This window comes from Scyliorhinus canicula, chromosome 19, assembly GCF_902713615.1.
Source record: "Scyliorhinus canicula chromosome 19, sScyCan1.1, whole genome shotgun sequence".
NCBI classification, from domain to species: domain Eukaryota; kingdom Metazoa; phylum Chordata; class Chondrichthyes; order Carcharhiniformes; family Scyliorhinidae; genus Scyliorhinus; species Scyliorhinus canicula.
The window spans coordinates 46,305,386-46,318,634 of record NC_052164.1 but is presented as its reverse complement, the minus strand read 5'-3'; the positions used below and the strand labels follow the sequence as shown (position 1 = coordinate 46,318,634).

Genomic DNA, 13,249 nt, shown 5'->3' with positions numbered 1-13,249 from the left:
CCTAATCCACGAAACCTTGGCCTAACCCAAACCGACTCAGACATCCAACATTATGTCCACTACACCCGATCAAAAGTATTCTCCACATCCATCACCACCACTTCTTCTACCTTCTGTCTTCCAAATAGAACATACAGGGCAGGAGGCCGCCATTTGGCTCATCGAGTCTGCACCGACCCACCTAAGTCCTCAGTTCCACCCTATCCCTGTAACCCAATAACCCTAAATAGCATTTTATATACAAAGGGAAATTTAGCGTTGCCAATCCACCCAACCTGCACATCTTTGGACTGTGGGAGGAAACCGAAGCACCCAGAGGAAATCCACGCAGACACGGGGAGAACGTGCAGACTCCGTACAGTGACCCAGCAGGGAATCGAACCTGGGACCCTGGAGCTGTGAAGTCACAGTGCTATCCACTTGTGCTACCGTGCTCTAGTTCTCTGGACTTGTTGGTTCTACCCTTTACATTTACAGGAACATGACAGTGGGCAACCTGTGTAAATTTGCCTACAGCTGCCACCCCTTCACAAATCCCGACGGATCCTCCCCTATCACCCCCGTACACGGTCCTCCATCCGCAACACTAGCACCTTCGCTAACAACATCACATTCAAATTTAGCAACTAAATCGGGTATTATGACCCACACTGCTCCAGTTCAGCGAAATGGACACTGCGAGGATTTTGAGGTAGCTTCTTCTTGCCTCATTATACATCCCCACATGCAGGTGCCCCAGCTCCTCACTAAACTAGTAAAACCCGGCAGGGAATCCATCCGGCTCTGGGGCCTTCCCACCTGCATCGGGCCGACGCAGTCCATCACCTTCCTCAGCCCAATCGAGGACCCCAACCTCTACACCTTCTCCTCCTCCACCCTTGGGAACTCCACCCATCTCAAAAACCGCCTCCTGTTCCTCGCCGATCCACCCACCTTGCGTGTCCTCATTTTATACAAAACACCACTTCGAAGTTCAATGTCTTCATATTCCTCTCAGTCCATAGTCTCACCATCGCCTCCTCTGGCGAGTCAAAGTAAAACTCTTGTTTCTGATGCATAACCCACAAACGAGCGGGATACAGAACCACAAACATCATCCCCTTTTTGTAGTGGAAAGCCTTGATACGGTTGTACCCGTCCGCCTAGCCAACTCAGCTCCCAGGTCCTGATAGATCTGCAGCTTGTTCTCCTCCCAAGTGCACGTCTTGGTCTGCCTTGCCCACCTCAAGATCTTCACCGCATTATAGAAAGGATGTGGAAGCATTGGAAAGGGTACAGAGGAGATTTACAACGATGTTGCCTGGTTATGGAGGGAAGATCTTACGAGGAAAGGCTGAGGGACTTGAGGCTGTTTTCGTTAGAGAGAAGAAGGTTTTAAGAGGTGACTTAATTCAGGCATACAAGATGATCAGAGGATTAGATAGGTGGACATTGAGTGCCTTTTTCCTCAGACGGTGATGTCCAGCACAAGGGGACATAGCTATAAATTGAGGGGGGATAGATGCAGGACAGATGTCAGAGGTAGGTTCTTTACCTCTAGGTCAGAGAGTAGTAAGGGCGTGGAATGCCCTGCCTGCAACAGTAGTGGACTCGCCAACACTAAACGCATTCAAATGGTCATTGGATAGGCATATGGATGATAAGGGAATAGTGTAGATGGGCTTTAGAGGGGTTTTGCAGGTCGGCGCAACATTGAGGGCCGAAGGGCCTGTACTGCGCTGTAATGTTCTATGTTCTCCTCGTCAAAGAAACGATGCAGCTTCACCGACATCGCCCTTGGCAGCTCCCCGCACCTGCGGCATCCTACTCAATACCTGGTGCATTCGATCCACCTCGAGAGGACGGTCAAAGACTCACTCCTCCAGCAGCTTCTCTAGCATGCTCGCCACGGACTTGGTAGCCTCTGCACCTTCAGGCATCCGCACAATCTGAAGGTTCTGCCTCCAGGAGCGTTTCTCGAGATTCTCCAGCTTCTCCCTCAGCCTTTTCTGGATACTCGCCACCATCCCTATCTCTGCCTCCAGCTAGGTCAACTGATACTCATGCTCCCCAACCGACTCTTCCACCTTTTGGATCACCAGGCCCAGTGTCTCCTGCCTCTGCTCCATGCGCTCGATCGCCACCCTAAGTGGCTCCACCACCTCAGCCAGTTCCTCCAAGGCCTCCTTCCTCTGCAGCTGGAATTTGCTGTTGACGAATTGCACCAGCTGAGCCATAGACCACTGAGTGGCAGCGCTGCCCCCTACTCGCTGCCATCTTCTTCTGTGTGTCATATGAGTGTCCCTTTAAGAAATGTTTTTGTCTTACCACATGGCTTCAGTGATATCATTGTGTGGGTGGAGCTCGTCTGTGGCTCTGGGAGTTGGTTTTTACTTTCGCTTTTGAGTTGTGAGCTGGGCTGTGGCTCTGAGTTTTACTTTCGCTTGGAGTTTGAACTGGTTTTGTTCTGCACAGGTTGAAAAGAAGGTTTTTTCCTATCTGCATTTTAAAAGCTGTTTCCAGACTGCTTGATAAATTAGAAGAACTCATTGCTTTCTGGAAGGAATTCAAACCTACTGTTTTGAAAAGGAAACAGGGGTATCCATACCAGGTCTTGAGTGCTGTGTACTGGGCCACACCTTTGAAAAGAGGGTTTATGGGATCTTGTCATTAAATTGGAACAGTTGAATTTATTCAGGGTTATACATAGAGTACTATAGCTGTGTGGGGTATTTATGTTGGTAGTTGATAAAAATGCTGTGTGTTTATAAAAATGTTAACTAAATTTGTAGAATAAACTTTGTTTTTGATTAAAAGTGCTTAAGGCCTGTGCTGAATAACACCTGAAAGGCAGGCCCCTGTGCTCATTGTAACCAAAATCAATAAACAGTTGTAGATCAGGTGAATATACCTCGGGGTTTTCTGAACACTGGCCCATAACATGTATGACACCACAAATACAGTCTTGTTCAAGCTGCTGTCTCTCTGTCATTGAACTTCTCGTCCAATGAGCCGTAAACTAGTCCCACAGAGGAGTTTTATATACCCGCCGTGTTCATGCATCCGCTGCCATCCAACACCACACAATTTGGGTGGTGAAGGACCAGAAAAATCCACCTCAATTTAATGTGTGAACACTCACTCCATGGCTGTCACCAAAGTCCCCTTCTTATAATTCTTAATATGAAACTAAATCTCTTCACCTCCCAAATAATAAATTTTCCAGAAGTTCACAATTACACTTATCAAAGTGGAAAATGTTCTGACAAACATTCCTTGGATAGATTTCCAATTTTGTCTCGGCAAAAGTTGCGTTTTTGACAATTAGGACCTTTGCCTGAAATAGGGAGGAGAGGCATAATCTTTCCCAGTGGAATCATTCACAGAAATGACAAATACATGATTATTTCCTGAGCTTAGTTTATGTCATACCATTCTGGGGAGCTTAGTAAATAGAGCTTAGTAAATAAAGCAAGCACGAAAGACCCTCAGCATATCAAAGGATCTCAGTTTACATCTTTATTAAAAGTATACTTCAACTTCCAGTGGTTATACATATAGTGTTTACATCCACAGATAGACGGTATGGGTATCCAGATTGAAACAGGATGAACATCCTTTGTATAAATGTTGGCCACATAATATATTTAGCCCAATCGCAAGTTGATGGGTCTCGCTTTGACTGCCGACATGCTCAATATCTTTTGGCATGCAGCCAGAAGGCGCTGCATCACATTAGCTCAAATGCAGAGGGTTCACGGGCAGAGTGCAAGTTGCTCAGAACAGTTGGACCATTCACAATTCATGTGCAAATTTATTTCTCCAACTGTTACGGGCCTTGCAATTGCCCAAAGTTCAGGTTGCTATTTCCATAAGTTACTATATACACTGATGTGTTGGCAAGGGTTTGCACTGGTGAAACAAAATGCTGGAAATCTCTAGACTCCTCATTCTTTGATCTTCGTCACTGGGGAAGTTGACATGCATTCCAGTATACTTTCCATCAGAGGATAAAAGAACCCACAAGTAATCAGCCTTTGGATTAAAGTCAGCTTCATTTCCATGTTTAAAAGGGCAGCTCATTTCACAAACAGAACACGTCAGAGTTGGGCTGCACAACAGGCTTCTTTTTGTCTCCCTGCTCATGTAGCTGTTCATCAAGTTGGGAAATGGCCCATTTTCCCTTTACTGCCTGGTGAGCACACTCTCCCAGTTTTAAGGCCATCTTTAAAAAAAATATATCAATACTATCAGAGCGCTGTTAATTCCAGAGGCGTGGATATTGTTGCTCTGTGCAATACCAGATGCATGCACAGCTTTCCCCACCCACACATATCCCACCCAGCACCACCTCCCAAAAAAAACACACATCCTAACACCGCAAAGAAAATGCTGCGTTGTCAGTATATCATGGATTTCTTATTCACCTTGCCACTAATTTTCTATTTCAGTAGATTTATTTTAGGGACACAATGGTCAGTATAAAATACGATGGAAGCACGTGTTTAGCGTGTTTACCAGTTTTCCATCAGGCTAATTTAGAACCAGCAACACTGCTGGCTTACATTCCAATTGACTTTTTAAAAACTAGCATTCCTCAGAGAATTAAAAAAGTAATCGTTTACATGTATTAGAATTTTTTAATAATTTGAATTCAGCAACATAAATAACACAAAGCAAGAACTTAAGCAAATAACAGCTTAAAATGATCACAATTCGAACAGAGACCTGGGATAAGACTAGGCTGTGCTTTACTCCATCAGTTAGAGTTTGCCTATCATTAAGTCCGCCAAATGTTTTTTAAAAATGCATTAATCAGCTGCAATAGAAGAAGAAGAAGAAATTGCTTATTGTCACAAGTAGGCTTCAAATGAAGTTACTGTGAAAAGCGACTAGTCGCCACATTCCGGCGCCTGTTCGGGGAGGCTGGTACGGGAATTGAACCGTGCTGCTGGCCTGCCTTGGTCTGCTAAACCAGCCATTCCACTCTTCCATCTCCTCCTCACTCAACACAAGGTCACTCAAGTACAAAATGTAAGACAATATCAGGATTAGTGCTAAATGGGAACCTAGGAATGTAATTGGACAGAAAGACCACTGCTGTCCACCTGACCAGCTCAAGTATTAAACACTATTTCTGCAGCTATTTGCTTCAGCAAGGTCTAGAAATAGGAAGCAACTTTTCAGAATGGAATTTGCTCTGTGCAGTTATTCGCCGAATGGTAAGGACTCCTTTTAAACTTGCCAACCAAAGCAGCAAGATTTTACAGGAAATAAAGACACTCCCTAACAGCACAGCCAATATCAACAGAGGCGAATGTAACCTGTGCAAAGCTGACCATCATAGGGGTAAAGTGTCAGTGACTATGCCTGTGGAGGGGCTGAGAGAAACTCGATTAAGAAAAGTTAAGTTACTTTTAGCACAATGTAGATACATGTTATGGCAGGGGAGGGGGGGGGGGAAAGAGTGCCCTCTATCCCAACTAGAGTTTGATGCAAGCACTCGTAGGCCTTGGATATAATTAGACAACATTTCAAAATACCATTTAACAAAAACTATTCTTGAATGTCCGAAAGGAAAAAGAGATTGTAGAGCGTGGAAGAACATTAACTTTCTCTCTTCCTGAAATTTGCTGCTCATTGGGAAAGGAGCCTGGGATTTCCAGTACCTCGACTATTTGGCCACTGCTGAGGTCAGTCAGTCTAATTAGATGAGCTGACAAACATTTGACCAAGACAGGCACCCGGCTGCCCTTGCCGCCAACATACATCTTTCAGCAGTGATCCCTGGGTATTAGTCAGCATTCAAACTCTTTGGGTGATTTTCCTCCCAACTTTGTGGTAAAAGCCAATGAACTACTCCTGGTGAAATGGAAAACTAAACTTCCATCTACTAACAACTCACTTATAAAGTTAAAGATAGTCAACATTGTGATGAAATCTACTTTGGGGGGATTTTCTTTTGAGAGTTTATTTTCAATGTTAGCACCTGCGGGAGTGACCCTTGGTCAACTGGAGATTGTGTTATTTAAGCCACAGAATGTACCAAGATGTTCTATCTGACTCTGCGTCAGAGCAGGGGGCTGAGCCCTGGTGGGAGATATCACAGGTCAATTGAAGGATCAATGGACAACAATTAGTTAATAGTGAGTGGGGAGTAGTTGGAGAGGATACTTGGCTCCATGTAGCTGAATGCCGTTAGATCCATGCAGCTGAGAGGGTGAGGCCCAGAGAAACACCAGGAGCCTTTGTTAGCTCTGTGCTGCTAAGATGTGTTATAGAGTTTTACAGTACGGAAAGAGGCCCTTCGGTCCATCGCTACTGCACCATGTTAGCTCTGTGCTGATAACAGCTGGGGCTCAGGGAGCCCAGAATCAGTATTGAGAGGCTGGGACTATGAGAGAGAGAGCGGAGAATACAGTCATGGTAGGAGGTCAGCTTAGCTGGGAAACAAGACCAGGAAGGTTGGACCTGTGAGCAGCTGAGAGGTGTGGGAACACTGGATTCCACCTGTGAAACTTTACTTGAGGAGAGCTGATATGGCTGGAGATTAGATTAGTACTTTGAAAGAAAGAAGTTGAAATTCCTCAGGAGGAAGACAAGAGTTTTTAAGATTTTGTGACTCATTGATGTCAAGGTGGGTTGCTGAGAAAGTCTGCTGGAACGGGTCTTGGCTGTTTCTGCCATTTCATAGAATTTAGAGCAGAAGAAGGCCATTCGGCCCATGGAGTTTGTACCAGCCCTTGGAAAAAGCACCCTACCCAAGCCCACGCCTCCACCCCATCCCTATAACCCAGTAACACCACCTAACCTTTTGGATACCAAGGGGCAATTTAGCATGGCCAATCCACCTAACCTGCATTTCTTTGGACTGTGGGAGGAACCCAGAGCACCCGGAGGTAACCCATGCAGACACAGGGAGAAAGTGCAAACTCCACACAGACAGCTACCGAGGCCAGAATTGAACCTGGAGCTGTGAGACAGCAGTACTAACCACTGTGCCACCCCATACTTGACCAGTTTGTTAATTCATGTTACCTCATGTTAATTCTGTCCGAGTATAAGATAGATAGTATTGACTGCTTGCTCTGTTAACTCATGTGTAGTAAAATTTCTCATACTTGTTTAAAACTGTGGAATCTTGTGTCTTTACGCTCTTCGATAAGTACTTGGGATTTCAAATTTAGCCTAATGTTCAGAAAAAACATAGTTGCTGGTCCCCAACTAAATCGCAACAAAACGTACAGTTCTAGTCTAATATCGTACCAAAAACTGGTATGGAGTCGTAACAAAATGTTCTTGTAACCTTGCTTCAAAAATAATGATTGGAACATGAAAGAACCATTATGGTATAAAACCATAGAGGTTTTCTGTTGATCTTTAATTATGGCAAAAGTATAAAGACCATGAGATTGTTGGGCTGACTAGAACTTGACAGTGTGAAATGTTGCATCTTTCTGGCCCACCACAAAATGAACCAGATTAATTTATCCAAAGGTTGCGTGGTTGCTAAAAACCCATTCCAAACCCTTGCGATCGAATTCAATTTTTTTTTTAAACAAAGGGTTTTGACTGTTTCTGCCCAGCTGTATCTATTGGTTATTGTGTACTGTTCAACCAATAACGAAATCTGACCAGGTAGATTAACCTGTACATATACTTGTTTGCTATTCCACGTTTAAAAAAAAATTCTTTCATGGGATGTGGGCAACCTCATTGCCATGGATCTGGAGTCACATATACGCCAGATTAGATAAGGAAGACAGATTTACTTCCCTAAAGGACATTAGTGAACCAGATGCGTTTTTCCCACAATTGACAAGTCACCTTTAGATTTTTAATTCCAGATTTTTATTGAATTCAAATTTCACCATCTGCCATAGCGGGATTCAAACCCAGGTCCAAGAGCGTGACTCTGGGTTTCTGGATTATTAGTCCAGTGATGATACCATTACGCCACTGCCTTCCAATAGGGATGGGAGAATAAGGGATTACCCCATGCATTCTTCACTGTAAATTATACGCATTTAATGGTTTATTGTTAACTCTGGGTTTACTAGCGGGTACAAGGATTCAGATTTTACCTATTAGGGACTCTGCCAGCTTATGGAAAATGTCACCCAAATATGAACATGGAAAAGTATTGAAAATAAACACAAAAAAATGGCAATTTATGTAATTTCGACAAACAGCGTCCTTCATTTTCAGCTCTATTAGATAGAAGTCTACCAGGTACTCAAACTAGTGGATATGCCTGACTCGGGTGCCATCTGGTGGAAGTGATGACCATAACAATTTGTTTGCAAAATACAGGCTACATTAATACATCCCCGTACCGGCTGAGGTTATTCATGAAGGCCTTGCCTTCTCAACCCTCGGGTTAATTCACTATCAGACAGCTCTCGCTCTGAAAGGGGGAAGCAGCCTATGGTCCTTTGGGACCGTGATGACATGTAAAATCCAAAACGGTTCTTCAGGGATGACAAGATGATTATCAAGTCCCACCACTTTCAGTTTTAAATTTACTAATTTGTGTACTCCTCCTCTTCCTCCCTCCTACCCCCATTATGACTATAAAAAATAATGGGAAGTTAAGCTTTCAGTATTATTTTCCCTCTAAATTAGGTGCTTTTTAAATACTTCACTGGACATAGCCTATAAAAAGTATCCACATTATTCAAAGCAATCACATTCCGATAATGTGGTTCCTACCCTGGTGCTTCTTTTAAAACTGAAATTACCTGTACCGGCCTCTCTTTCTACTGCACTGACAGAACAGATCCAAAGTCACATTTTCCATCTAGTCCGCATCAAGCAACATGCCCCACAGTTGAAGCTTTTTACTGGATAGTATGAACTGAGACACAGTGTCAATGCTCAGGCAGGCACGAACTGGGGCACTGCAGCTGAACCTCACCATTACTCCTGGCTCAGGGAGCCTATGGGAGCAAACATCCGAGGAGGATACTCGGGGTCGCTTTACAATAATCTCAAATCTCATCAGTTCATTTCCAGCCCATGAGGGAAATGGATGGAATTCAAAGCCAAACAACCTATTTATTCCTGAAGGGTAATAAATCACAGTCACATACCAACAAGTTAAAAACAAAAAATTAAGTTGTGCTGTGAATCGAATCAGAACACTGCTCAGCAATGTGTTGGTTGGGTACCAGGGCTCCTCAGCAAAACATGCTGGACAGAACTCCAACTGGGAACTGCCTTTGGAGGTCACTTTCAGAGCAATACTGCCAGATCCCTCTGGGATTGGCTGATCACCCAAATAAAGTTGAAAGGACAGAGGGATCGGAATGCAGAGAAAATAAAAGGGTCACATTCTCACCAGGAAAGCATAAAAAAGGACTTCACCAGTGTGCAGTTTCAATTATTTGACTATCAGTTTTTATAAAAACTAATTTAGTTCAAACTGTGGCAAGACAAAAAAAATTGTCATTTTAAATTTCAAGTTGGACCCAACCTCATACAATGACATTGAGAACAACAATGATTCATATTAAGACATGATGTGGAGATGCCGGCATTGGACTGCGGTGAGCACAGTAAGACGTCTTACAACACCAGGTTGAAGACCAACAGGTTTGTTTCAAACACGAGCTTTTGCAGCACTGCTCCTTCCTCAGGTGAATGAAGGAAGGATCAGTGCTCCGAAAGCTAGTGTTTGAAACAAACCTGTTGGACTTTAACCTGGCGTTGTAAGACTTCTTACTGTGCTCATATTAAGACGGCAGCTGCTCTTCAAAGAGAGGCCTCACTCCGAGCTGGTAATCACCCTGGTGCATTTTAACTTGAGCTATAACCAAATTAATTTATGACAAAATACAGGGCAAGCTTCGCTGGCCTCCACGTGGCATGTTTCCCGGCTTCGGTCAGGTGGCCCGCTGTTGGCCAGCGGCAGGGTCTTCTGGTCCCGCCACTGTCAATGGGATTTCCCATTAAATCCACCCCACGCCGCTGGGAGTGAAGTGAAGCCTTATCCAAAGTCCAAGCTCATGTTAATGTTTCCACCCCCTCTTCAGTTATGTAGAGGGTCATATGGACTAGAAGTGTTAACTCTGTTTCTCTCTCCACAGATGCTGCCAGACTTGCTGGATTTATCCAGCGTTTTCTGTTTTTAATTCCAAGTTAACACCTGTAGTTGCACAACAGAGCCACATGGAGGCCTCTCCTCACTTGCATTGCTCAGCAGCAATGTTTGTACAGAATTTAAACAGAAAGATTCAGTGAAACCTCCCTCCCCTAAAAACTATCAGCGTTTTGCTTATAAACACTTACTCTGCCTCCATATGACATCAATAACGCAGATGGACCACACCACTGATAGCATATGTACTGAATGGATGGGGGTTATAAATATAATGGCCAATCAACCAGATCTATATTCACAATTTTTAATTAAGTACACTTGTGAAGCACTCCAGTCCTTTGAATAGTAAGACAATCCACGATGTCAGAAGATAAGTTATACACTTTTGCAATCTGATTCTCCATTTGAGGCAGTGAATGAGAACCCTCCCGTTTCATGTGAATTTGTAACATCTGCAAATGGATTTTGAAAGTTAGAGGCTTAAATTTGTCTTCCAGACTTCTCACATTTACACTAGAACAAAGAAACTTGAAACAACACTGATCCAACTGCCCAAATCTTAAGAAAAGGTCGGGCCTACACACATTGGAGTTTTGACAAATGAGAGGTGACCTTATTGAAGCACAAGATTCTGAGAGGACTTGACAGGGTAGATGTTGAGAGAATGTTTCTCCATGTCAGGGAATCTAGAACTAGAGGGTAGGTTTGAAAGTTAAGATGGAGATGAAGATGAATTTCTTCTCTCAGATGACCGGTACCCCGGAAAGCAGAGGAGGCGAGGTCATTAAACATATGACCTGCTGATATAAAAGATTTTGTGTGCCCAATAGCATTCAAGTGAGAACACATTTAACTGCAATTTCTCAGGCTACAATTTATCAGGCTACTCTCCCTCTGGACAGTAAAATGCTCAACAATTCAAACTCACCCAAACATTACTTTAGAAATCAAAGTGATGCACCGAGTCTATGCTAAACTTGGTGGTGGGACAGAATTCAACCCAATTGAGACATAGTTGAGACATAGTTGATAGTGCATGGGAAACAAAAAGGGTTTCCTGTTTTCCCCAATTTTCTTCCCACATCTAGTGGTGCACCAAGGCAGACTTTTGGCGGTTTCCATAGTTAGTTATTAGTGCAACAGGTCTCTAAGGGCTTATAGCTTGAGGTGCGACACTCTCCATTAAGTGTGCCTGACCAGGATACTCTCCCGCTTTTACCGTCAGCTACTGGCATCTGTGGAAGGATTTTGCAGGTTGACACACACAACCTGTTTGACCGTGTTCCGAACGCACCTTTCTTAGTCATCACATGGGACTCGAGCCCGGGCTGTCTGGCTCAGAGACAGGGACACTAACCACTGCGCCACAAGAACCCAAAAAAAGGTTATGGTCTCCTTTTGAGGGTCTATTACTTTTTCCACAGTTAGGATGGCTTCTGCAGCACAGTCTCTGGAGATTTGTAATATCACTGTGAATGGTATGGGTCAAAGGTGAATTTAACTGTACAATGATTACAAGCTCAATTTGAAATTTCAGACTCAGAGTATCTGGGATGTTGAAAGCTGCTGTACGGTCTGATTGGCAGAAGAGCTGTCAGGGCAAACAGGCCAAATTGGGATAACCTGTTAATCTTTTAGGAACATACGAAAAAGGAGGAGGGCATTCAGCCCCTCCAGCCCACCCTGCCATTCAGTAAGATCATGGCTGATCGGATCATGGCCCTAGCTCCACTTTCTTGGCTGCCTTCCTGCCATAACCGCTCTTGTTGATCAAAACTCAGGCTTGAACCGATGGCTCAGCCTCCAGTGCTCTCTGAAGTGAAATTTGAAAGATTAACGACCATGTGAAAGAAGAAATTCCTCCTCATCTCGGAATGAAATGGAAGACCCTTATTTTTTAAACGGTGCTCCATAGTCCGAAAAACCCCCACAAGGGGAGACATTCTCTGTATTTATCCTGTCAAGCACCCTCAGAATATTATGTGTTTCAATAGGGTTGCCTCTCATTTTTTTAAACTCCAATGGGTATGAACTCAACCTTCTCAATCTTTTATCATAAGACAACTCCTTCATGCCAGGAATCAGCCTAATGAACCTTCTCTGAACTGCTTTCAATGCAGTATATATCCCTCCTCAAGACAGACCAAAACTGCACACAGTACTCTAGATGCAATCACAGCAAGACCTTTTTACTTTTCATAGATTTCATAGAATTTACAATGCAGAAGGAGGCCATCCGGCCCATCGGGTCTGCACCAGCCCCTGGGAAGAGTACCCTACTTAAGCCCACACCTCCAACCTATCCCTGTAATCCAGTAACCCCACCTCACCTTTTTGGACATTAAGGGTAATTTAGCATGGCCAATCCACCTAACCTTGCACATCTTTGAACTGTGGAAAGAAACCGGAGCACCCGGAGGAAACCCATGCAGACAAGGGGAGAACGTGCAGACTCCGCACAGACAGCAACCCAAGCCAGGAATCGAATCTGGGATCCTGGAGCTGTGACGCAACAGTGCTAACCACTGTGCAAGCTCCTCCAGCTCCCAGCAAGATTTTCCTACTTTTCTCCTCCAGCTCTCATACAATAAAATGTCAACATTCCATTTGCTTTCCTAATTATTTGCTATACCTGCATACTATATATTTTGTGATTCATGTACCAGGACACATTTTGGGCAGCATGGTAGCATGGTGGTTAGCATCAATGCTTCACAGCTCCAGGGCCCCAGGTTCGATTCTCGGCTGGGTCACTGTCTGTGCGGAGTCTGCACGTCCTCCCCGTGTGTGCGTGAGTTTCCTCCGGGTGCTCCGGTTTCCTCCCACAGTCCAAAGATGTGCGGGTTAGGTGGATTGGCCAGGCTAAATTACCCTTAGTGTCCTCAAAAATAAGGTTAATGGGGGTTGTTGGGTTGCTGGTATAGGGTGGATACGTGGGCTTGAGTGGGGTGATCATTGCTCGGCACAACATCGAGGGCCGAAGGGCCTGTTCTGTGCTGTACTGTTCTAATTCTAATTTCGACACATTATGCTGCCAGAGTTTTGCCCACTCACTTAACCAGTTTATATCCCTTTGCAGACTCTCTGTATCCTCACAATTTCTTTCCTACCTATCTTGGTTTCATCAGCAAAGTTAGCCACAATTCATCCAAGTCATCAATATAGATT

The 13,249-nt window shown here is 44.1% G+C and overlaps 1 protein-coding gene across 3 annotated transcripts in view; it reads right to left on the bottom strand.

Annotated features, from left to right (window-relative positions):
- Window positions 1-13,249, bottom strand: part of tlk2 (tousled-like kinase 2) — a 170,276-nt gene that overhangs the window by 77,502 nt on the left and 79,525 nt on the right. The gene's annotated exons all lie outside the window — the stretch shown is intronic.